General features: G+C 42.9%; 1 protein-coding gene across 1 annotated transcript in view; it reads left to right on the top strand.

Moving 5' to 3' along the window:
- LOC126336931 (uncharacterized) overlaps positions 1-24,338 on the top strand; it is a 796,951-nt gene that overhangs the window by 312,158 nt on the left and 460,455 nt on the right. The gene's annotated exons all lie outside the window — the stretch shown is intronic.

Below are 24,338 nucleotides of genomic sequence, written 5' to 3'. Positions count from 1 at the left end.
CTGTTAAACAAACGGAAAAATGGAGGCGGTACAATTGGAGAGCGATCCGCCTTCACCAACATGCATAAGCAATTCATATATATTTGAATTTCAAAAAACTAATAATAAAAAAAATATTGTAGGCGCGAGATTCGATCCGGTGACCTTCGGATTACGAACCCGAGCGCTTACGGCTGCGCCACGACCTTGTAGAAAATTATTAATCGTAGAGAGTATTTCACCGCAACGGTTTATTTTAACTGTCGATTTTCTCGACAACGTCTCAGAAGTGCATCTTGGTGCTTTGCCACATTACACCTCTGGCCATGAGCTTTCATTATGCGCAGTACGAATCGAATCTGAATTTCACAATTGGCGGCCTCCCCTTGTCAGTGATGAATCGTGGTTCTGTTCTACTCCGGATGACCCTCGTCAGCGAATACGGCAGCAATATGGACAGATGTCCCATTCTGACCTCTCTTTTGGAGAGTGACAGCGTTGTTACTTCTGGCATCGTGGTGTGGGGAGCCTACTGGTAGGAATTCTGGTCGCGGCTGGTAGTGATGAAGAGAACTCTGAACGTTACGGACGTTATGCGTCCTTCTTACGCACTACCCCTCAAACGGCCATTTCCAACAGGACAGCCAAAATCACCAAAAATGAACACAAAATACATTTGTTTAAAGAAACAGGTAAAAATTCACTTGACATCTTTCCCAGATACAGTCTCCACTCCTTCCAATCTAACTATATAAGCGTAGACTAGATACGGATTAGATTCAAAGAAATAGTAATGCCGGCAATTGAGAGATATGTAAAAACAACAACCCAGGTTTCAGCCATTTATGACATTTGCAAGTATTTTCTCGTCCTCCATATGGATTCCTCCTTCAGCAACGTGGAGATCGTCGATGCAAAATCGAAGTAAAAAATGTTGCTGTTCTAGAATAATAAAAATACATAAAATACGTAAAATGCAGTACTTGAAAACGGCATAAAAGGCCGAAATCTGGGTTGTCCTTAAATAAACAATAAAACAGTCAAATGGCGGTGCGTTCCTTTAAAAATATTGAATGACTGTTGCTCAGCAACATCAGTAATTAATAAGAGATGGCACTGGTCTCCCCATGATACACAAAACAGTTCAGAACACTGTTGCAGAAGCAACGGAAAAAGCATTGTAATTTAAGGGAACTCGAAACCACCAAGACTGGCTAAGTTTTACAGAAGCTCGATATTTAGTGCAACTTCAGCGTGAGATTCTTCCAATAGTACCGACAACAAAACTGTTTCTTTTCATTGGTGTACTTTGCATACGACCACGTTTCGAGACAATCAATACCTTCACTACGCGGTAAAAATGGTAATGTTATTGACGAAATTGCCGCTAAAGCAGAGTTACTAAACACAGTTTTCCGAAATTCCTTCACCATAGAAGACACAGTAAATATTCGTGGATTCGCATCAAGAACAACTGCCAACATGAGTAGCTTTGAAGTAGATATCCTCAGGGTGGCAAAGTAGTTTGAATCACACAATAAAGGCAAGCCGTCCACTCCAGATAGTATACCAGTCAACTTCCTTTCAGAGTATGCTGATACAATAGCTCCGTGTTAGCAATTAAATACAGCCGCTCACTCAGCGAAAGTTTCGTACCTAAAGACTAGAAAGTTGCACAAGCTACACCAATACCCAAGAAAGGAAATAGGACTAATCCGCAGAATTACAGGGCCATTTCGTTAACGTTGATTTGCAGTAGGATTTTGGGAGCGTATGTTGTATTCGAGCATTATGAATTACCTCGAAGAAAACGATTTATTGACAAACGACCAAAGCAGATTCAGAAAAATCTTTCTTTTGAAAAACAAATAGCTCTTTATTCTCACCAAGCAGTGAGAGCTAGCGACTGGTGACGTCAAATTGATTCCATATGTTTAAATTTCCAGAAGCTTTTTGACACCATTTCTCACAAGCGTCTTCTAACCAAACTGCATGCCTATGGAGTATCGTCTCAGCTGTGCGACTGGATTCGTGATTTGCAGACGGAAAGATCACAGTTTGCAGTAACCAATGGAAAATCATCAAGTAAAACGGGAGTAGTATCTGGCGCTCTCCAAGGAAGTGTTTTAGGCCTTATGTTGTTCCTCATTTACATAAAAGACTTTGGAGACAAGGTGAGCAGTCCTCTTAGATAATTTGCAGATTATGCTGCTATTTACCGTCATGTAAGGTCATCAGATGATCGAAAAGAACTGTAAAACGATATAGACAAAACAGCTGTGTTATGCAAAATGTGGCAATTGAATATAAATAATAAAAAAGGGGTCATCCACAATAGTACTAAGAGAAATCCGCTAAATATCTGTTACATTATAAATCATGTGAACTCACCTAATGCTTAGTGATTACAATTACGAATAACTTAAACTGGAACGATCACGTAGATGATATTGTAGGGAAGGAATACGAAAGACTGCGATTTATTGTCAGAACATCTAGAAAATGCAACAGGACTCTAAAGAGGTTACTTACATTATAGTTTTCCACCCTCTTCTAGAGTAATACTGCGCGGTGTGAGATCCGCATCAAATAGGACTAACGGAGGACGTCGAGAAATCCAAAGAAGGGCAGCTAGTTCTGTAATATCGCGAAATAGGGGAGAGAGTACCACCGACATGATACACGATTTGGGGTGGCACTTTTTAAAAGAGACGAGTTTTTCGTAGCGGCAAGACGTTCTGACAAGAATTGTTTCTCCTCAGATTACGAAAATATTTTATCGGCGCTCACTACGTAGGAAGAAACGATCATCACAATAAAATAAGAGAAATCAGAGCTCGCATACAAAGTTTTAAGTGTTCGTCTTTCCCGCGCAGTCTTCCAGGGCGGAACGGTAGAGAGATGAACACTCTTCCAGGCACTTAACTATGAACTGCAGAGTAACGATGTATATGTCGATGTAAAATGCTGGTTCATGCATGACCTCTGTCTGTAAAGTGTCTGCGTCATGTCATGGCACTCCCCTGGACAGCAAGATGCCAAGATCTTGACAGAACGTATGAGAGACCAGCTCCGACGTACCTCGACCGCAGTGCCACTATTCAGGTTGTCAAGCAGGAGTTTCGATAGGGATGGACCAGCTTGCCTTAGGAGATGATACAACAGCTGTATGACACCATTCTTAACAGAATCATTGCATCCATGACGATTGGCGAGTGTGCAACCTTATAGTGGTAAGTGGTCTCGTACCGACAAGTCCCTTTGTAAATTTGACTCGAGTTTGTAATCACTGAAGTAACATCACGTACCTTCTCAACCCGTGAAGTTTAATTTCGTCTCCTCCTCTCTTTGTGAGTGCTTCATACGAGGGTTGTCCAGAAAGTAAGTTCCGATTAGTCGCGAAATGGAAACCACAGTGAATACTAGAAACGTTTTATTTGCAACAGTTCTCTACATAGTCACCGCTTCAACTTCGAGTTTTGTCGCAGTGTTGTATCAACGTTCCAATATCCCCGTCATAGAAAGCAGCCGCCTGTGCCTTCGGCCAGTTATCTGCACTGGTCTGAAGCTCGTCGTCTGTGGATAAATTTTGTCTTCATAGCCAGCGGCTCTTGTGAGCAGATATGAGACTCATGGGGAGCCAATTACGGGCTGTATTATCGGTGATAAAACGCTTCTCATCGGAAACGCTGTAGGAGCGCCTTCATTGCCCCTACAGTGTGCGGCCGAGAATTGACATGATGAAGGAACTGCTCGACAGTTGTGTTGTATGTTCTGCAATGACACAGGCGAGCCGGCCGAGGTGGCCGAGCGGTTCTAGGAGCTACATTCTGGAACCGCGCGGCCGCTACGGTGGCAGGTTCGAATCCTGCCTCGAACGTGGATGTGTGTGATGTCCTTAGGTTTGTTAGGTTTAAGTGGTTCCAAGTTCTAGGGGACTGATGACCTTAGACGTTAAGTCCCATAGTGCTCAGAGCCATTTGAATATTTTTTGTTTGTTTGTTGACAATATTAATAGTAACCTCAACCTCAGACTTCTTGCCGATGTTGCCGTCATCTATAATGAGACGCTATTCCCTACGAATCTTTACGTGCTCACTGTTCACTCAAAAGTGAAACTAGCGGCGCGACACCATCGACGGGCATACTAGAGACACTGCACAGCGCATCTGTGGAAAGCTGTACCGGATTTTCCCAGTGGTTTCCATTTCGCGACCCATCGGAACATACTTTCTGAACAACCCTCGTACTTTTTTTGTTTCACGAAATGTACTTATTGACATTGATACTTTCGTCCGGAGCTGCTTCCTCATGAATTAAACTCGTTCAGATTTTAACATTTGTCAGTTTCTAGGACTGTATCCAGTGGGACTGTAAATTAAACGACCGCCACGGTCGCAGGTTCGAATCCTGCCTCGGGCATGGATGTGTGTGATGTCCTCACGTTAGTTAGGTTTAAGTAATTCTCAGTTCTAGGCGACTGAGGACCTCAGATGTTAAGTCTCATAGTACTCAGAGCCATTTGAACCATTTTTTGTAAATTAAAATCCGATAACAGTCGACCCGGACATGTTGTTCGCCCTTGAACAAGAATAAATTTGCTAAGGACATCAATTCTTCATCACTGTAAACAGTGTGAGAACGTGCCCTGAATAGATGACGTCCGCACTTCCGAGAAGTCAGTCAGGAAACCCAGGCCGAGCAGCGCGGCTTTTGTGAGCGGGCGGCCTCTGCTGACGCGGCACTTGCCGCCACTTCGCGCCACTGTCGCACTCCGCGCCGTGCCGGATCTCGTGCTTCTGCCGGTGCTTCCCACCTGCCTTTAGCAAGCTTCCACTCATTACTAAGCAAATGCGCACTTTTCTCTATTCGAGGTCGGCCTGATTTTTTGTTTCTTTCCACTATGCTTCGGGTTACAACGCCAGGTTAACTATACCCGAGTACCATAGTAGTTGTCGCACTCATTCGTCCCTTCTTCTGGTAAGAGATTTTTATAGACCTGCATCCTCACCTGTTCTTTTCAATCATTTCGGACCTCACATTTCCACTTAATTTTCAAGATGATTCTATATCGCCACATTTCAAAAAATGGTTCAAATGGCTCTAAGCACTATGGGACTCAACTGCTGTGGTCATCAGTCCCATAGAACTTAGAACTACTTAAACCTACCTAACCTAATGACATCACACACATCCATGCCAGAGGCAAGATTCGAACCTGCGACCGTAGCAGCAGCGCGACTCTGGACTGGAGCGCCTAGAAACGCACGTCCACCGCGGCCGGCCTGCCACATTTCAATTTCTTACTGTTTCTCCTTCGTATTTATGACTGTGCACCTACCACTTACTATTACACCCACACAGTGCTGTGTTCCCGGGGCATAAATTCAGGGACCTATTCATCAGTTACATAAATATCTGATACAAGTAGAGCTCTGTCGAAGAATGTCCCCTAAGCGAGTCTACCCCTGGTATCTTCCTTGTGTGGCTGTCCGGTTCTAGGCGCTACAGTCTGGAACCAAGCGACCGCTACGGTCGCAGGTTCGAATCCTGCCTCGGGCATGGATGTGTGTGATGTCGTTAGGTTAGTTAGGTTTAACCCTTCTAATACAGAATATTATTTGTTACACTGACTGCCATTGGGGTCTTTAGTGACCCCAACGGAATTTATTTTTTATTAAGGATAGTTTTAATATTCACATTCTTTATGTTTTCCACAATCTAAAACATGTCAGTGACATTACATTAAATTAAAATGCACATTTTTTTAAAATTATTTATTTCCATGAAATTTACAAACGGTTCTCATGAAACAACAAACATTTTTGATTAAATTCCGAATTGACATTTACGACGAATTACACTTACAGCAATAAATTGCAGAGTGGTTTTTACACACAGAACATCCACATTTTGAACATTCATCATTGAATTTTCTATCCTCAGACCTTTTACAAAACAGACACCTTACTCTTTCTTTTTGTCTGTACTGTTTCTGGAAGTACTGGGGAAATAATTTAGTCTGTCTTTCTTCCAATGAGCTGCTTTCCTAATTCTATGAGAATTGCCTGTCTCTTGTGGTTGTTCCCTTCTGCCCAGTCTGGTGAAAGACGTAGCCATATGATAAATGCATTCAGTGCACTGATATCAATCCTGTTGTAAAATAATACCATTGGCCATCTTCTGCTCACCCTCTTTGTAGTCTACGTTCTAACCAGCATGTCCATGGTATGTACTCCTGATTTTGTTTTGTTATAATCCAGAATCATTAATGACTAGCATTCTTCATGATTTTCCACTTCCTTCCTTGAATACATTCTACTGAGCAAAGTTACAACTTTTCCTTTTTTCGGACAATATGAAACAATTGAAGCATGCCCTAGAAATCCAAAAATAGATGAATATTTGACTCAATCTTTGGTCTGATTGAAAGCTTGTGGTAGTCCTCTTATTTTTTCTAATTGTTCCTTAGAGTGTGAGATTGATTTTCAGAAGTTCTCTCGCCAAACTAATGCTAGTGAAAAAATTGTCAGTTATTACATTTCTGCCACTGTTTTCTAAGCCTTTCATCATATCTAAAGCAACTCTCTTGCCTTGTCCGTCTTCACGAGATTCATTTTCTTTTCGACCAGTGTAAACTTGGAGATTGAGAACGTATGACGTTGCACTATCACATACAGCCCATAATTTCAACCCATATTATCCTGGTTTTGAAGGAATATATTGCCGAAATGGACATCTACCGCTAAATGCCACAGGTTGTTCATCAATTGTTACGTTGTGTGAGGAACATATGCTTCTTGGAATGTGTGTACGCACATTTCAAATATTTCTCTAATGGGAGCGAGCTTGTCAAGAGCACGGTTGTGACGTCTCACATCTGCGTAATCAAATCGGATGCACCTTGAAATTTGCGTAAAGCGATTTCTAGCCATTGCTTCACTAAAAATGGGTCTACCATCCTCTTTGTTCCACAGATGTGTAAGTGCTTCATTATGGGCCTTGTAAGCACCTGCTAGGATCAAGACGGCGATAAAGCACTTCAGTTCAATGGCATCTACTGGTTTCCATTTACTACCGTAAAGAAGACCGTAAACCGTAAACAAACTTTGTTAGTCCACATCAACAATGTTTCTCCTAAGAAACATCTGAAAAGCTGATCCTATGGAGTCTACATTTTTCACTGCGAATTTTGTTGGACCTGGCTTTACTCACATTATGTTCCATCTCTATTCTCTTCCACAAGCTCTTCTCAACTCGTGTTTGTGCCACAATTCTTGTTTGGTTTTAGACCTACACAAAATAAAAAAATAAAAAAATACAATAGATATATCTTGGCTCTAGACCCTAACATACATTTACAAAAATACATTGTGTACTTATATATAACAGTCTGAAATATGTGTTACTTCCTGTTCAGGCTTGACATCTGCGCTGTTCAAATCTTCTTCTGAACTTCCGTCTGATTGAGGAATATTCTCTTCTAAGACGCCAGTTTCTCCATCGCTGCATGAGACATCAGAAACTATATCGCTGATATCACTATTTGATTCTCCAGACAAAGGATTATCCTGCAGTAATATTTCAAGCGCTACATCTTCGGAAAGGTGACGAGACATTTTCCACTAAACACAACACACACAATAGTAGTCTCCACTTGCACTGAACAAATAACTGTCGGCTTATAAAGTATTGGCAACAATCACACGTTACAACACTATTTACAAGAATAAAACAAAGGAAATATAGCAACAGTTACAGATTCAATGCAGCATTATTGGGTAATAATACCGCAAGAGAGAAATGGGGTCGCATTTAACCACAATGGTATTCAGTGGTTCTCTCTTGATTTTCTGAAAAACTGAATATTTTCAAAAAGTTATATTAATATATAACGAACCCATTACTTAATTCAGGAAAAGCCCGAATTTTTCATAATTTTTAGGTATAGGAAATAAGGTATATTTTACAGAAAATTACGGCCTGGGGTCATTATAGACCCCACGGTATTAGGAGGGTTAAGTAGTTCTAAGTTCTAGGGGACTGATGACTTCAGATGTTAAGTCCCGTAGTGCTCAGTGCCGTTTGAACCATTTTTTATCTTCCTTGTTTTGGTCATCCCGAGTAAACTTGCTTCCTAAGAGGCTGGTTAAACTCCTTTTCCCTGAGTCACATTCCAAGATAAATATTTTGCCCATTCCTTTCAATAGATCTAATCTTAATTACACCCACCCCCATGTGCTATGTCGTCGGCGAACATATCTATTACCCTACAACTTTTATTTCTCTTTCAAATGTTTCTTTTTTTACTTCCCTGCTTCTTCGATGTACAAGAAGCGGTGAACACCTGCAGCCCCACCTCAGACAATTCCTATATGTTTTCCTGTATAGTGTTATACATAACAAATTTCGCGAGATCGAATCTTCTCACGTTTCTGTATTCTTCTTGTTTACATTTGGTACCTTATCGGCTGACTGCATCAATGAGCACATTGCTTTTCACTATAAAGTTTACTTCAATCAGTGTGAAACATCCCCATAGAAAATTTAAGAATGATAGTGCTGGTAAACCTCTTACATTATTTGATTTTCAAACAGCTGCGCAAAACTGAACGTACTCAGATATTTCTCTCTTTGCTTATTCTGATCAACAGTAAACTGATACACAATTTTATTTATTTATTTTTTTTCTTTTTTTAGCGCAACGCCATCTTTCAACAATCCCTACAAAAGAATTGCCCGACTAACAATAACCTTTCATGAATCGCTTACCTCACAAAAATATTCGTTATTCAAACTACTGCAATACAGCGTGCGCCAATACTGCCAGCTAAATAAAGGATTATAACTACTGAAGGTACTAACTACTGATAGGCATAGTTAGCAAATGAAAGATTTTGATGGAGAACAAACAATGTATTTACCTTAATAGTGTTCAAAACTCATATATATATATATCAGTTCATGACATCCGGTCTTACAAATTTCTTTTTTCTGAGAGACACACGTGAAGATCGTCCGCTCTCAAAACTCTGCCATTTCTCTCCCCACATCCACCACTGCTGGCGGCTCACCTCCAACTGCACAACGCTACGCACTGTTCACATCCAACTGCCCAACACAACAATAGCGAATATTCCAACAATGCCAACCCGCCACAGACTGCACGCAGCACAGTCAATGATTTTCATGCAGAGCGCTATGTGGCGTTGTCGTTGTTGTAGATTTCTGTCCTGAGACAGCTCTCCATGCTACTATATCCTGTGCAAGCTTCGTCTCCCAGTACCTACTGCAACCTACATCCTTCTGAATCTGTTCAGTGTATTCATCTCTACGATTTTTATCCTCCACGCCGCCCTCCAATACTAATTTGGTGATTCCCTGATGCCTCAGAATATGCCCCACCAACCAATCCCTTCTACTAGTCAAGTTGGGCCACAAATTTCTCATCTCTCCAATTCTATTCAATACCTCCTCATTAGTTATGTGATCTACCCATCTAATCTCCAGCATTCTTCTGTAGAGCTACATTTCAAAAGCTTCTATTCTTTTCTTGTCTTAACTTTCTATCGTTCACGTTTAACTTCGATACATGACTACGCTCCATACAAATACTTTCAGAAAAGACTTCCTGACACTTAAATCTATACTCGATGTTAACATATTTCTCTTCTTTAGAAACACTTTTATTGCCATTGACAGTCTACATTTTATATCCTCTTTACTTTGACCATCATCAGTTATTTTGTCCCCAAAAAGGAAACTCATTTACTACTTTAAGCCTCTCATTTCCTAATCTAATTCCCGCACCAACACCCGACTTAATTCGACAACATTCCATTATCATCGTTTTGTTTCTGTTGATGTTCATCTTATATCCTCGTTTCAAGACACTGTCCATTCCGTTCAACTGCACTTCCAAGTCCTTTGCTGTCTCTGACAGAATTACAATATCATCGGAGAACCTCAAAGTTTTTATTTCTTCTCCATGGATTTTAATTCCTACTCCGAATTTTTCATTTGTTTCCTTTACTGCTTGCTCAGTACACAGATTGAATAACATCAGGGATACGCTACAACCCTGTCTCACACCCTCCCCAACCACTGCTTCCCTTTCATGCCCCTCAACTCTTATAACTTGCCATCTGGTTTCTGTACAAATTGTAAATAGCCTTTCGCTCCCTGTATTTTATCCCTGCCACCTTCATGATTTGAAAGAGCGTATTCCAGTCAACATTTTCAAAAGCTTTCTCTAAGTCTACAAATGCTAGAAACGTAGGTTTGTCTTTCCTTAATCTATTTTCTAAGATAAGTCGTAGGGTCAGTATTGCTTCACGTGATCCAACATTTCTACGGAATCTAAACTAATCTTCCCCGAGGTCGGCATCTACCAGTTTTTCCATTTGTCTGTAAAGAATCTGTGTTAGCTTTTTGCAGCAGTGGCTTATTAAACTGACAGTTCGATAATTTTCACATCTGTCAACACCTGCTTTCTTTGGGATTGGAATTGTTATATTCTTCTTGAAGTTTGAGGGGTTTTCGCCTGTCTCATAGATCTTGCTCACCAGATGCCAGAGTTTTGATAGGCCTGGCTCTCCCAAGGCCGTCAGTAGTTCTAATGGAATGTTGTCTACTCCCGGGACCTTGTTTCGAATTAGGTCTTTCAGTGCTCTGACAAACTCTTCACGCAGTATCATATCTCATATGTCATCTTCATCTACATTCTTTTCCATTTCTATAATATTGTCCTCAAGAACATCGCCCTTGTATAGACCCTCTATACACTCCTTCCACCTTATTTGTAAGTAGGCTGTTTAGGTTTTTACGTGGCGTTAGCAACATAAAAACCTAAACAGCCTACTTACAAATGATCATAAAGTTTTCTAGTGGCTATAGCCGTTTAGAACGACTGGTCATTATCAATAGACCATGAATATTGCCATCCTGATGGCTGCGTCGAAGCATCCTAAGAATCGACATTCCGTTGAACCCAGTATTACTTTCCGGTTTCTATGAGTCACTGTTACCGCGAGGTTGTCTTGATATTGCTGATGACAAGGAAACTGAAAAACTGCTCGTAACGTTATTAACAAAGGTATGATCGTATGGGGATATCCAGCTAAATTTGTGACTGGGTTGAGAGTTCCTTGGTGAGGAGCGCACAGCATATTATCTTGGATGGTGAGTCATCGAAATATCAGTGTCCCTGGGAAGTGCGATGGAACCAGAAAATATATTCGCAGTTACAAATACGAACCACCTTCAGCTTTACGCTTTGGTTATTCGTGCTCGAATCATGGCCACAAACAAACTTTCATGTGTCGTCGTCCTTGTGTCACAAATATTTCCGTCCGAGAAGTACATATTTATTGAGAATTGAGAACCTGGTATTGGCGAACAAATGCATGTCGGAAGGAACACTGCATCGTATTTCTTAATAACCCAGGGACTGCTCCTTCGTATCGAAAGTTGAGATCCTTCCTGTTCATGATATATATATATTAATGATATGAACATGGTATCTGTTCCCAGAAGAACAGGCACCATTGATGACTGGGCAGCTTCTCTAGAATGAAATGATAATTAAATCTAAACCCTTAGCTGGCGACAGGTGTTGTTCGTATACATCAATGGGGACAGATGAAAATGTGTGCCCTGACCGGGACTCGAAACCGGGATCTCCTGCTTACATGGCAGACGCTCTATCAATCTGAGCCACCGAGGGCAAAGAGGATAGTGTGACTGCAGGGACTTATCCCTTGCACGCTCCCCGTGCCCTCGGTGACTCAGATGGATAGAGCGTCTGCCATGTAAGGGTTCGAGTCCCGGTCGACATTTCAGCTGTCCCCATTGATGTATATGAACAACATCTGTCGGTAGCTAAGGGTTTCTAGTTCAATATCATATATTAATGACCTTGTGGACAATATTAATAGTATTCTCAACCTCAGAATTCTTACCGATGACACCGTCATCTATAATGAAGTACTGTTTTAAAGAAATTGATCAAATAGTGAGTGAGACCCTGAAAAGATTTCAAAGTGATGCAAAGACTGGCAGCTTTCATTAAATATTCAGAAGTGTAAACCCTTACACTTCACAAAATGAAAAAAAAAACTTAATATCTTGTGGCTATAGTTTCAGTGAGTCACAATTGGGATCGGGCAGTCCATACAAATACCTGGATGTAGCACTTCGTAGGAATATGGCATGTAACGACGACATACGCTCAGTCGTAGGTAAAACGGGTGGCGTACTTTAGTTTATTGGTACAATTCTATGGAAATTCAATCAAAGGAGATTGCTTACGAAACACTCTTGCGACTGATCCTAGAATATTGTTCAACTATGTGGGACCTGAATGTAATAGGACTAACAGGCGACAGCGAACTATGCAGAGAATGACTTCACGAATAGTCACAAGTTTTTTTCACCCGCGGGATGTGTCACGGAGATGATGAAATATTTGACTGGCAGACTTGAAGAAAGACGTAAACTATCCCGAGAATGCGTGCTTACAATATTTAAAAAGCTGGCTTTAAATGATACCTCCAGGAATACACTACAAGCATGTACGCAACGCCTTGTATGGATCGTGAACACAAGTTTAGATTAATTACAGCCCGCTCAGAGGCTTTTAAACAATCCACCTTCTCACGAGCCATACGTGAGTGGAACGGGAAGAATACCTAATAACTAGTACTATGAAATGTACCTTCTGTCATTCACTTAACGGTGGTCTGCAGAGTACGGATGTCGACGATGATGTAGAACCTACCTTTCTACTAGGGAACGCCCGAAGGTGAGTTACACATTCTTACAGCTAGTGAAGCAACTTACGTTGAATGCTACGCTACACTCCAAATCGACACAGATACATGACACTATTTTTCAACATAGTGACCAAGTCTCTGTAAACAACGTCCAGATAGTTCTACCATCTCATTCGATTCCTCGACGGTAGTTATCCTCTCGCGGAGTAATTCCGAGAACCGCTGTGTGAATGTCCTCATTGTTGGAAAGTCTTTATTTTCACCTTGCTGGTTGCGTGCACACTGTCGTCTGCATGATAGCTTCCTCGATCAGCGTCACCCAAGTCTAGGGCACTGGTCGGATTGTTGGCACACTCTCGCTTCAGTACTGTCCCATGTACTTCAACTTTGTAACACGTTTCCAATTGCAGCGTCATTCCACTCCCACACTGCGATCCACGTCTTATCCGTACCGCACCAGACGTTGCCTACAAGAAACCCGGGACATACGCTGCCGGAGAAAAAAAATTAGTACCGCTTTTTAGAGTTTTCCAATTCACTCGAGATTTGTTGGAGGAACAGTGAATATGGAGTACATGAAATGATTAAAATTACAGATTAATAGCACAAGCGGTTCTGAGATACCAGGTTTCGACCCATACTGAAACACAGACATTAGTACGTGGTCCCCTCTCCTTGGGCGGTAATGCAATCGCAGACTCTAGCATCTAGTGAAACGTGCAGATGGCGAACTCTGTCCTTGAATACGCTATTCCACAGCTCCTCGACTTGTTCACGAAGTTCTGTAAAGGTGCGTCCACACTAGTCGTGCTTGCCAGACTTACGCGCGTCAGATTCTTCAGTCAGCAGACTCGTCCAAATAGTCTGACTCACGCTCGTGCTGCTTCTGTCTTCATCCACACAATCCCAGTTGCTTGCCAGGCCTTAACTCGTTAGGAAGTAGGCACTGGTCACGACGCAGTACGGAGCAGAATCTAAGTGGCGGAGGTGGTTACAGCAAGTGATGCGCCTGTTATCTCGGTAACAAGACAGTGGAAGACGCAACGAAGACCCAAGAAAACACAGGTGGTGGATGACTACAGTTTTCAGACAAAGAAAAAGATATTGTGGGAGTGATTTTGATGGATGGATGGATGACTTCGATTGAAAACCCATATGTCCTCATCTGATTTTGAATATCTGATAAATTTGGTTGGACTGGAGATAGCAAAGCCTGACAGCAAAAACCGGAAACCTATACCAGTTACTGAGCGGTTGGCGCTTACACTTAGGTACTTAGCAACTGGTGATTCCTACTCCAGCCTTATGTTTTGTTTAATGTCTCCAAGCAAGTGATATCAAACATTGTTTCTGATGGATGTTTACCTCTTATGGGATTCACTTTTTTGTATTTTGTTTTATAATGAGTATTAATGGCATCTCACAACACGGCGTATTGTCGATAAATATTTATGTGTCTGATAGTAATACCGTCGCTCCACTCCATTTTAAAATAAAAACCGACGACCACAATACAAGTCTACCAAGAACGAACTGGACGAGTTTAGGGAGCCGAATCATTCAGAATTGTCACCATCCACATTACTCGAGCATCTCTCCGTGCATATCTCTTGAAACGTCCCCTTAGAAAAATTTATACAAGACTGTGCTTAAACTGACACACAATATTTTTAGCGCAACGCAATCTGACTTCCAAAAATCCCTACTAAAGAATGGCCCTGATTAACATTAACCTATACGTTTCACAAATCACTTATCTCACAAAAATCTTCGTTACTCAAGCTACTGCAATACATCGAGCGCCACTACTGCCAACTAAATAAAAGATTCAAACTACGGAAGTCACTAACTACTGAGGCACATTTAGCAAATGAAAGGTTTTAATAGAGAACAAACAATGTATTTACCTTAATAGTCATAATATATATATATATATATATATATATATATATATATATATATATATATATATATCAGTTCATGACGCCAATTCTTACAAATTTCAAAACTCCTCCATCTCTCTCCCCACGTCCACCACTGCTGGCGGCTCACCTCCAACTGCGCAACGCTACGCGCTGTTAGCATCCAGCTGCCGCTGTCCGACACTACAATGGCAGACAACAATGCAAACTAGCCACAGACTGCGCACGGCACAGCCAGTGATTTTTCATACAGAGCGCTACGTGGCGTTACCAATAAGAAAATGTAAACAGCCTACTTACACTCTGACGTACCGACAACAGGCGAGGGCAAACAAGTCATAGGGTTGAGTAGCTCGTGAGCTCCTCTCACGGAGAGTCTTCGGAGCCTACCCCCGCCCACATTTCTTGTAAGGCTCGTGACTCTCACAAGCGCACGAGTCAGACGAGTAGTGTGGACACACCTTTAGAGTTGCTGGCTGATGAGTCGCGTGAGTCACTCGTCCCATCATATCCCCCCAAAGTGCTCGTTTGGGGACAAGTTTGGAGATGGTGCTGGCCATAGAAGTCGCCGCACGGTTTGCAGAGCACGTTGAGTTTACCACACAGTGTGTAGGCGAGCATATCCTATTGGAACAACACATCACCTTCTTGCTCTAACAACGGCAAAAGAACGGGTCTAACTACATTCTGCACGTACCGAGCGCTGGTTAGCGTACCCTCCAGAAACACATAAAGTGAACTATGGTTGTAGCTTATCTCAACCCGAACATAAGGTCTATGGTGGGGGCCAGTGTGTCGTGGACGAGTGCACTCTAAGAGACAGCATTCACCAGATCTATGTCGTACGCACAAAGGACCATCACCTCGGTGCAGGCAGAATCTACTTTCCTCGCAGAAGACCACGGCACGCCGTTCCATCTTCCAAGTGATCCTCTGACGGCAACAGTCGAACCGTGTACTTAGATACTGCGGTGCTAGTGGAAGACGGGGTAGAGGTGTGCATGACCGTAGTCCCATAGCTAACAACCGGTCAGTTCGCAACAGTTCGTGTTCACACGCCTGTGCTCACGAACCCACTTATCTGTGCTGTGGTAGCTGTACGATCTGCCACTGCTGTCCTTAGAGTACGACGATCCTGGCGGGCGTCTGTGCCGGATGGACATCCAAAACCATATCTAGAGGTGTGAGAATGTTCACGTGACCACTGATACTAGAATCCTTGCACAACTGATGCAAAACGTACAGCTTGTGTGGCAGTGGTCGGGGAGAACCATCCTACCACTCTGAACTCCACTATTTGACCTCCTTTAAACTTGCTCAGTTGGCTGCAGGAGGAACCAGTGCGTCCTAGTGCCATGGTTGCCTGCTTGCTTCCTACGTCTGCGTCAGACTGAGCCTTCTGCTCTGCCAAGGCGGGCACAGATAGTGCACAGGTAGCTATGCCACTACACGTTCTGTAGGTGGACGACGTTGAAATCATTATGAGTACATCTCTATCACCCAAGTGGCGTATGCCGTCACTGGAGCAAAATCGACATCCTCTTCCCGGATTTTCTAATTTTTTTCCCCGACAATGTGTATTCTCGACTGACAGTGCCCCATGCTCGCTGCGCAATGGTCATAGCATGGGGGGAGATGTGTGCCTTGCCTTGCGAAGTCCTACGTACTAATCTTAGATAATTAGTGCATCAATAATGTTTATCTTGGTAAATTTGCATAGAAACAGTAGAATTTTGTAACTTATAAGATTCTGCACAAACAATACTACCTTCACACCCATCCACAAAAAGACGAGCGTCGATCCTTCAGGAAACAAGTTAAATAAGTGCTTTCTGAGAAAATTTTGTTTTGTGGAACAACCGTTGAGTAGCGAATACTTTAAGAGAGAATTTACTGTTCTTGGACTCATGAATACCGGCTGCTTTAAATGCAGTGAAACGCTTTGAAACGGCATGGTGCGATCGCGTAGACAGAACGCCCTGACGACTTGTTTTCACTCTGACCGCTCGGTTTACCGCTACCACCCAGAATTTCCTGTTAGCCGTAGCTGCGGCAAACGCTTCTAGCTAAGTAACTCACTTCCTTTGTCATCGGGAAACATTGAGGCAAGTGGCGTTCCAAAACAAAACAAAAAACAATGTCTTCTCATGTTACTTCGCCTGAAGATGGGAGGACAATATACGCCTCTCGAAGCGTTGGGCGCTGATGACCTACCTGTTTAGCGCCCTACACCATAAATCATCATCATCATCGATGCGTTGTGGACACTCTGCAGAATAGCTTGGTTCGTACCTCGGGAAGGCTTTATCGCAACGACTCAGCACGAAAACATTTTGGCGCACACTCTTAAGCTTACCTGATGTATCTATAACACGGCGGGCTGTAGTCGTGTTTGAGCTATAGAAAGGCAACAAAAGTCGTGGGATATCTGCTAATATCGTGTGGGCTCTCCTGCAGAAATATTGAGCTATGCTAACGCTATAGCCGTCCATTATTTTCATTCGTAGTTTCAGTCTGAGTATGTACAGTAGAAACTATTGGAATTTGGTGTTGTAGGGGAATGCTGGAGATTACATTGGTTGATCGACTAACTAATGCGATGATATTGAACAGAATGAGGAGGGCGTGTGGAGGTGGGGGGGGGGGGGGGGGGGGGCACAATTTGGCTATAAGAAAGGATCGGTTGTATGACACATTCTGAGGCATAAAGAAACCTTCAATTTTGTAATTATCGGTGCTGTATATGTGGCCTTGAGGGTAGGGGAAGATTGTAGAGGGATCAAAGGCCTGACGGTGAGCAGGTTCTAATAGATGTGCGTTGTAATAGTTGTGCATGAATAACCATGCTTTTTCTAAGACAGACTATCATGGTGGCCTGCATAAAATCAGTGAAGACTACATTATCAACATCTTTTAGTTAAAAGGTATTCACACTGTTGTAATAATGGCGTCAAATTATCTTGATTATCGCTGGAAAAACTTGTATTTTAACTTGAAAAGTTCTACAAGCGAGAGGATAACTTTAAAATGGTTCGGAATCCTGTATAACTAGCTGATGACTGATCAATGTATGACTTGCTAACTGTTAACACTGTCCAAGGTTTCAGGGTAGACTGCTTACCAGGCTTACCGGTATGAAATGAGCGTTAAGATACAAATGTGTCGGTAGGGAACATTTGTTGTGACGAGCCTAAACTTTTTTTTTTGTTTGGTTGGGATGACATTGTCAGAGATACTTAGTATACATCAGGTCATGGAACAAACAACATCATATGTTTTCATCGTGTTAACAATGTCGACTTTTGTACCAGAAAGTGATGATTTGCGGAAAGCATTAATTTTTTGTTTTCGTTTGAAGAAAAAGTGCTGCAGAGTCGCATCAAATGCTTGTCGAGGCATGTGGTGATCATGCTGTATCAGAAGCAACATGCAAAAGATGGTTTCAACGGTTCAGAAATAATGATTTTGATGTAAGAAATGAAGAACGTGGAAGACCACCAAAAAAATTCGAAGACGTCGAATTGCAAACAATATTGGATGAAGATGATACTTTGAGTCAGAAGCAAATGGCAGAAATGCTAAATGTTGCACAACAAACAATTTCTGACTGTTTGAAAGTTGTGGGAATGACCCAAAAGTGCGGAAAATGGGTGCCACATGAATTGAATGAAAGACAGATGGAAAACCGAAAAACCATTTGTCAAATTTTGCTTCAAAGACATAAAATAAAATCAATTTTACATCGAATTGTTACTGGCGATGAGAATCAAAACACTTGGCTGTGATCTGCTACCCCATCCGCCGTATTCACCAGACTTGGCCCATTCCGACTACCATTTGTTTTCATCAATGGGACACACATTGTCTGAGGAACACTTCGATTCCTACGAAGAAGTCTAAAAGTGGGTGTCTGATTGGTTTGCTACAAAAGAGAACATTTATATTGGCGTGGTGTCCACAAATTGTCAGAAAGGTCAAAATGTATAGAAATCAATGGTCAGTACTTTGAATAAAATGTTTTTACTTTTCAATTCAAAATTAGTGTTTCATTTTCACAAAAAACGCTCATTTCATATCAGTACACCTGGAAGCCTCTTTACCGAGTAATCATCTACGCTGGCGTTACTAGCGTTGTTAGTCTAAATCCACATGAGAAATTTGTCAGCGTCAGATGGCAGTTAACAAAACGCTGCGCCACGTTTTAAGAAAAATTGTTATGGACCCTTGAATGATAAGTCTCGCTACTGTAATCTACATTACTGCTATGCGGTTCCTACGTAAGTCCTTGGCAGAGGATCCATCGCACACTGTCACACTATTTCCCCACCGTTCCGCTCTCGAATAGCGCACGGGAAAAAAGCAACTTCAATCTTTTCGCACGAGCTCTGATTTGTCTTATATTATTACAATCATCGTTTCACCGTATCTAGGTGGGTATCAAAAAAGGTTTTGCATTCGGAGGAGAACGTTGGAGATTGAAATTTCGTGAAAGGCACCCTATTTGTCTATTAACGATAATTTCAGCCAATTCTCATATACACACACCAAAAAAGTTTTGCATCATCTCGGTTCCAAGTGTTCCTGAACCTGTGCAGCAGACTTGAATAGAGATCAACATAAACATCATTTCCGTCCAATTTATTGCTCCTAAAAACCACACATTTCATCATGTACCACCATACAGCGGGACCTTCGGAAGTGGTGGGCCACATTGCTGTACACACCAGTACCTCTAATACCCAGTAGCACATTCTCTTTCGTTGATGCATGCCTATATTCGTCGTGGCATACTATCCACAAGTTCATCAAGGCACTGTTGGTCCACATCGTCGCACTCCTCAACAGCGATTCGGCGTAGTTCCCTCAGAGTGGTTGGTGGGTCACGTCGTCCAAAAACAGCACTTTTCGATCTATCCCAGGCTTGTTCTATAGGGTTCATGTCTGGAGAACATGCTGGCCACTCTAGTCGAGCGATGTCTTTATCCTGAAGGAAGTCATGCACAAAATATCGACGATGGGGGCCCGCATTGTCGTCCATGAAGACGAATTCCTCGCCAATATGCTGCCGATATGGTTGCACCATCGGTCGGAGGATGGCATTCACCTGTCGTACAACCTTCCATGACCACCAGCGGCGTACATCGGCCCCACAAAACGCCACCTCAAAACAGCAGGGATCCTCCACCTCGCTGCACTCGCTGGACAGTGTGTCTAAGGCGTTCAGCCTGAACAGGTTGCCTCCAAACAAGTCTCCGACTGTTGTCTGGTTGTAGGCATATGCGGCACTCATCGGTGAAGAGAACGTTATGCTAATCACGAGCGGTCCATTCGGCATGTTGTTGGGCCCATGGACGTCGGGAGTGAAGTTGCGCATCATTCGGTGTATTGCGTACAGTTTGAGTCCTAACACGACGTCCTGTGGCTGCACGAAAAGCATTATTCAACACGGTGGTGTTGCTGTCAGGGTTCCTCCGAGTCATTATCGGTAGGTAGCGGTCATCCACTGCAGTAGTAGCCCTTGGTTGGCTCGAGCGAGGCATGTCATCGACAGTTTCTCTGTATCTCCTCCATGTCAGAACAACATCGGTTTGCTTCACTCCGAGACGCCGGACACCTCCCTTGTTGATAGCCCTTCCTGGAACAAAGTAACAATGCGGAAACGATCGAGCTGCGGTATTGACCGTCTAGGAATGGTTGAACTACAGACAACACGAGCCGTGCACCTCCTTCCTGGTGGAATGACTGGAACTGATCGACTGTCGGACTCCCTCCGCGTAATAAGCGCTGGTCATGCATGGTTGTTTACATCTTTGAGCGGGTTTAGTGACATCTATGAACAGTCAAATTGACTGTGTCTGTGATCTAATACCGACCATCAACGTATCTACAGGAGTTCTGGGAAGTGGGGTGAAGCAATTTTTTTTTTAATGTGCGTATACAGGGGCTAACACACACAGGGGTTGGACAGATGTGGAAAGAGTCCTTCCGGATGCCGGAAGGGTACAGGGTGCACTCATATGCATATGGTCGCTCATTTTGGCATCCATGATGTGTGTCGCTGTGGATCGGAGGAAATCCTATCTGGCTTCCGGCGGCTATCTGATTTCGTGAAGACTGCCAGTCTCGCTAGCGGGATGAAGGCAGAGCTCACCGTCTGCAGCATCGTCGACAGGACTGACTGTGGACCTCTGCTACAGAGCCGAGTGGAGGGTCTGAATCAGAGGCTGAGACGGTTCTCCGACCGTGTGCGCTGCAGATTCCTCGACTTGCGCCATAGGGTGGTGGGGTTTCGGGTTCCGCTGATTAGGTCAGGAGTCCACTGCACACAGCAGGCAGCTACACGGATAGCAGGGTTTGTGTGGCGTGGACTGGGAGGTTTTTTGGCTTAGATGGCCTCGGGAGCAAGTACAGAAAGGGCAACAGCCTCAAAGGGTGCGGGGCAAAGTCAGGACATGCGGGGACCTAGCAGCAATCGGTATTGTAACTGTAATCTGTTGAAGCTGCGTTGGTAAAGTACCGGAACTTCAAGCGCTGACAGAAAGCACCGAAGCTGAAATCGTTCTAGTTACGGAAAGCTGGCTGAAGCCAGAGATAAAATCTCCCGAAATTTTTACAAACACGCAGACGGTGTTTAGAAAGGATAGATTGCATGCAACCGGTGATGGCGTGTTTCTCACTGTTAGTAGTAGATTATCCTGTAGTGAAATAGAAGTGGATAGTTCCTGTGAATTATTATGGGTGGAGGTTAGAGTGAACAACCGAGCTAGGTTAATAACTGGCTCCTTTTACAGACCTCACGACTCAAGAGCATTAGTGGCAGAACAAGTGAGAGAAAATCTGTATACATTTGACATAAATTTTCTCAGCATGTTGTAGTGGAGATTTCAATTTACCAGATATAGCCTAGTACACTCAGATGTTTAGGACGGATGGTAGGGACAGAGCATCGAGTGACATATTACTGAGTGCACAACCCGAAAATTACCTGCAGCAGTTAAACAGAGAATCGACTCTTGGAGATAACATCTTGGACCTACTGATAACAAACAGACCCAAACGTTTCCACTCTGTAAGCGCAGAACAGAGAATCAGTTATCATAAGGCCGTTGTAGCATCCCTGAATATGGAAGTAAATAGGTATGTAAAAAAAGGGAAGAAGATTCATCTGTTTAGCAAGAGCTATAGGAGGCAGATTTCAGACTACCTAACAGATCAAAACGAAAATTTCTGTTCCGACACTGACAATGTTGAGTGTTTATGGAAAACGTTGAAGGCAATCATAAAATGCGTTTTAGACAGGTACGTGCCGAGTAAAACGAGAAATACAACAACAAAGTTAGGAAAATACTGCGAAAGCAAAGAGAGCTTCACTGCAACATTAAACGTAGCCATAACCTCTCAGACAAACAGAAACTAAACGATGTCAAAGTTAGCGTAAGGAGGGCTATGTGTGAAGCGTTCAGTGAATTCGAAAGTAAAATTCTATGTACCGACTTTACAGAAAATCCTAGGAAATTCTGATCATACGTTAAATCAGTAAGTGACTCGAAACAGCATATCCCGACTCTCTGGGATGATAATGACATTGAAACAGAGGATAACAGGCGTAAAGCTGAAATACTAAACACCTTTTTCCAAAGCTGTTTCACAGAGGAAGACCGCACTGCAGTTCCTTCTCTAAATCCTCGGACGAACGAAAAAATGGCTGACATCGAAATAAGTGTCCAAGGAATAGAAAATCAACTGAAATCACCGACAGAGGAAAGTCCACTGGACATGACGGGATACCAATTCGATTGCGAAAGAACTTGCCCTCGATCTAGCAGCCGTGTACCACAAGTATCTAGAGGAAAGGAAGGTTCCAAATGATTGGAAAAGAGCACAGTTAGTTCCAGTTTTAAAGAAGGGTCGTCGAGCAGATGCGCAAAACTGTAGGCCTATATCTCTGATGTCGATCCGTTGTAGAATTTTAAACATTTTTTTTTTTGCTCCAGTATCATGTCATTTCAGGAAACCCAGAATCCATTCTGTAGGAAACAACATGGATTCCAGAAACAGCGGTCGTGTGAGCCCCAACTCGCTTTATTTGTTCATGAGACCCAGAAAATACTAGATACAGGCTCCCACAAGATGTCATTTTCCTTGACTTCCGGAAGGCGTTCGATACAGTTCCGCACTGTCGCCTGATAAACAAAGAAAGAGCCTACGGAATATCAGACCAGCTGTGTGGCTGAATTGAAGAGTTTTTAGCAAACAGAACGCAGCATGTTGTTCTCAATGGAGAGACGTCTACAGACGGTAAAGTAACCTCTGGCGGGCCACAGGGGAGTGTTATTGGACCATTGCTTTTCACAATATATATAAATGACCTAGTAGATAGTATCGGAAGTTCTATGCGGATTTTCGCGGATGATGCTGTAGTATACAGAGAAGTTGCAGCATTAGAAAATTGCTGCGAAATGCAGGAAAATCTGCAGCGGATAGGCAAATGGTGCACGGAGTGGCAACTGACCCTTAACATAGACAAATGCAATGTATTGCGAATACATAGAAACAAGGAGCCTTTATTGTATGATTGTATGATAGTGGAACGAACACTGGTAGCAATTACTTCTGTAAAATATCTGGGAGTATGCGTGAGGAACGATTTGAGGTGGAATGATCATATAAAATTAATTGTTGGTAAGGCCGGTGCCTGGTTGAGATTCATTGGGAGAGTCCTTAGAAAATGTAGTCCATCAACAAAGGAGGTGGCCTACAAAACACTCGTTCGACCTATACTTGAGTATTGCTCATCAGTGTGGGATCCGTACCAGATCGGGTTGACAGAGGAGATAGAGAACATCCGAAGAAGAGCGGTGCGTTTCGTCACAGGGTTATTTGGTAAGCGTGATAGCGTTACGGAGATGTTTAGCAAACTCAAGTGACAAACTCTGCAAGAGCGGCGCTCTGCATCGCGGTGTAGCTTGCCGTCCAGGTTTCGAGAGGCTGCGTTTCTGGATGAGGTATCGAGTATATTGCTTCCCCCTACTTATACCTCCCGAGGAGATCACGAATGTAAAATAAGAGATTCAAGCGTGCACGGAGGCTTTCCGGGAGTCGTTCTTCCCGCGAACCATAAGCGACTGGCACAGGAATGGGAGGTAATGACAGTGACACGTAAAGTGCCCTCCGCCACACACCGTTGGGTGGCTTGAGGAGTGTAAATGTAGATGTAGATGAAATATGGGAGCACTGTGAGAAATTCATGCAATAAGAAAATCTGCTACGCGCACTGCTGTAATTAACCTCGTATGGCGCCTACACAATGTCCTCAATACGTTGCAAATGTCTGTCGTGATCAGAACCGTGTTCCGAGCAAGTGTGAGTACTTCAACTCCGAGCTAATTGAAATCTAATGTGGACAAATTATTATGCTCGTATGTTGCTTCCGAAACCATCGGATTGTTTGGTGTTCCAAGAGGCACCATTTCGAAGAGTTATATCGCATACAATGCAGATCGATGTGTGTGTTGAGTTATTGTTACAGAAGGCCATTGAAGAGGACTTTGACAGCCGCAGAAGTCACTGCAGAAAAGAAAGTCGAAGCTGTGAACATCATCAGCACGGAAATAAAATGAAAAAAATGAAACAAAGAATTGCAGTGTGAGCTGGAATTCCAAAC

Source organism: Schistocerca gregaria, chromosome 2, assembly GCF_023897955.1.
Source record: "Schistocerca gregaria isolate iqSchGreg1 chromosome 2, iqSchGreg1.2, whole genome shotgun sequence".
In the NCBI taxonomy this organism is placed as follows: domain Eukaryota; kingdom Metazoa; phylum Arthropoda; class Insecta; order Orthoptera; family Acrididae; genus Schistocerca; species Schistocerca gregaria.
This window is presented reverse-complemented; position numbering and strand designations above follow the sequence as displayed.